Below are 2,308 nucleotides of genomic sequence, written 5' to 3' on the forward strand. Positions count from 1 at the left end.
TTTCTGTGACTCCGTGACCATTGTTAAGAAGGTTATTCTGAATTCACTGTCAAACATTTCACAAATCCACTGCTCCTCTGGGTCCACTGCTGATGCTTCATTTGTTGGTGTCATGTATCTCTGTTCTTTCTTGATCTTTATGTCTTTATGTTGATGCCTGGGCATTTGAGGAGACTGCTACCTCTTCCAGGTTTTATAGTGTTCTTTATTAGTGTTTGACCTTTATGGGTTAATATCAGAGCTTTGTCCCTGGCCTGTGGTTGTGGTTAATTCCAAAATTGAGGGGTTTTCCTGTGGAGACCAGCACTTGAGCTCTGTGGTTGCACTAAATTGCTGCTTGGTGGCTGATTCTCTGGGGATGGCTTTTGGTGTGGGCCAGATTTTAATTGTTGGCCTTTTAATTGCTTCTGGGTCTCGTGAGGTCAGATACATATGGGCTTTGTGGAAATTCTGGCCCAGGATTGAGTCTTCCCAGCAAACTACCCCTGTAGTTCTATCGCCCTAACCAGTCTCCACTGAGTGGGCAAGTGGAAACAGAAGGCAGATCAGCTGCCTGCTGTGAACCCCAGTTGTTCTCCTGGTGAACCAGCATCCATCCTGCACTCCACATGCTTCCCATGGGGTGGGCAATGCATGGTCTCTCACAATGACTCACCTTCTTCTGTTGGCTGAGGCCCCTAACTCTACATGGTCCAGGGAATACTTTCAGTGGTTTTTCAGTCCCGGGAGCTGGTATGGTGTGCTCCAAGGCCCTCTTCTCCCCTGCAACTCTCACAATGACTCACCTTCTTCTGTTGGCTGAGGCCCCTAACTCTACATGGTCCAGGGAACACTTTCAGTGGTTTTTCAGTCCCGGGAGCTGGTATGGTGTGCTCCAAGGCCCTCTTCTCCCCTGCAGACTCCAGGGAACTTCTCACAAATTGCTCGGCTATGGCTTTTGATGGCTTCTGCTCTGTATGTGCTGCAGCTTCTTCCTGCCTGCCTCTCACAGGGACAGCCATGATGCAATTGGGGCTTGAAAAAGTTGGCAGTTTCTTCTTTCTCTTGCCATGGTTTCTCCCATCTTCATGTACTCCACAAGTCTCTCCTCCTTTTCCCCTAAGCTCCAGCAGTCCCAGGTTTGAAGTGTTTGCTTTTTAATAGTTGTAAATTGGTTTATTGTGGGGGAGAGTGACACAGGGGACTGTCTATTCTGCCATCTTGATGACATCACCCTATCTGCTGATAGTCTTTTTGAGACTCCCATGTATGTGATGAATTACTTGTCTCTTGATGCTTTCAAGATTCTCTCTCTATCTTTGACTTTGTCAGTTTGAGTATAATGTGTCTTGGTGTAGGTCTCTTTGAGTTTATCCTACTTGGCGTTCATTGAACTTCTCGGATGTTTATATTCATGTATTTCATCAAATTTGGAAAGTTTTCAGCCTTTATTTCTTCAAATATTCTCTCTGCCTTTTTCTTTCTCTCTTCTCCTTCTGAGACTTCCACAGTGCATATGCTGATCCATTTGATGGTGTCCCACAGGTCCCTAAGGCTCTGTTTACTTTTCTCAATCTTTTGTCCATCTGTTTCTCATACTTGATAATTTCCATTGTCCTTTGTTCGAGTTTGCTGATTCTTTCTTCTGCCTGCTCAAATATGCCTTTGAATCCCTCCAGTGAATTTTTATTTCAGATATTGTACTATTCAGCTCCAGAGTTTCTTGTTGGTTTCTCTTTATTGATACTTTCATTTTTTTCATACATTGTTTTCTTGATTTTCTCCATATTTTCTTCTTGTTTGTTGAGCATCTTTAAGACAGTTAAAATCTTTGTCTAGTAGAACTCTAAAGTCTTTGTCTAGTAGATCCACCATCAGGCCTGCCTCAGGGACAGTTTCTGTTGTTTCTGTTTTTTTCCCTTAAGTGGTCATACTTTCATGTTTCTTTGTACGCCTTGTGATTTTTTTTTATTGAAAACGGGATATTGGAATCTAATAATTTGATAACTCTAAAAATTGTTTGCTGGGTTTTGTTTCTGTTTTTTTTTTTTTAAATTATTGTTGTAGGATGTCTCTGTATCAATAATTGTCCTGAGGTGTAAACATAACATCTTCTCAGGTCTTCCATGAGCCTGCACCTTTCAATGGGCATGTGCAGTAACTTTTTAATTTTCTCCATTTTACAGTTGCTTTTGAATGTTCTAGTCTTTGATACCTAGCTCCTAAAAGGGTAAAAAGAGGAAAATAAAGAATGGTACCCTGGAAGAAAATAAAGATGGGAGAATGGCACCTTTAAATCCCCTGGAATTCACTTCAGGTGGAGAGGAAG

Source organism: Galeopterus variegatus, unplaced genomic scaffold (genome assembly GCF_000696425.1).
Source record: "Galeopterus variegatus unplaced genomic scaffold, G_variegatus-3.0.2 Scaffold10125, whole genome shotgun sequence".
In the NCBI taxonomy this organism is placed as follows: Eukaryota; Metazoa; Chordata; class Mammalia; order Dermoptera; family Cynocephalidae; genus Galeopterus; species Galeopterus variegatus.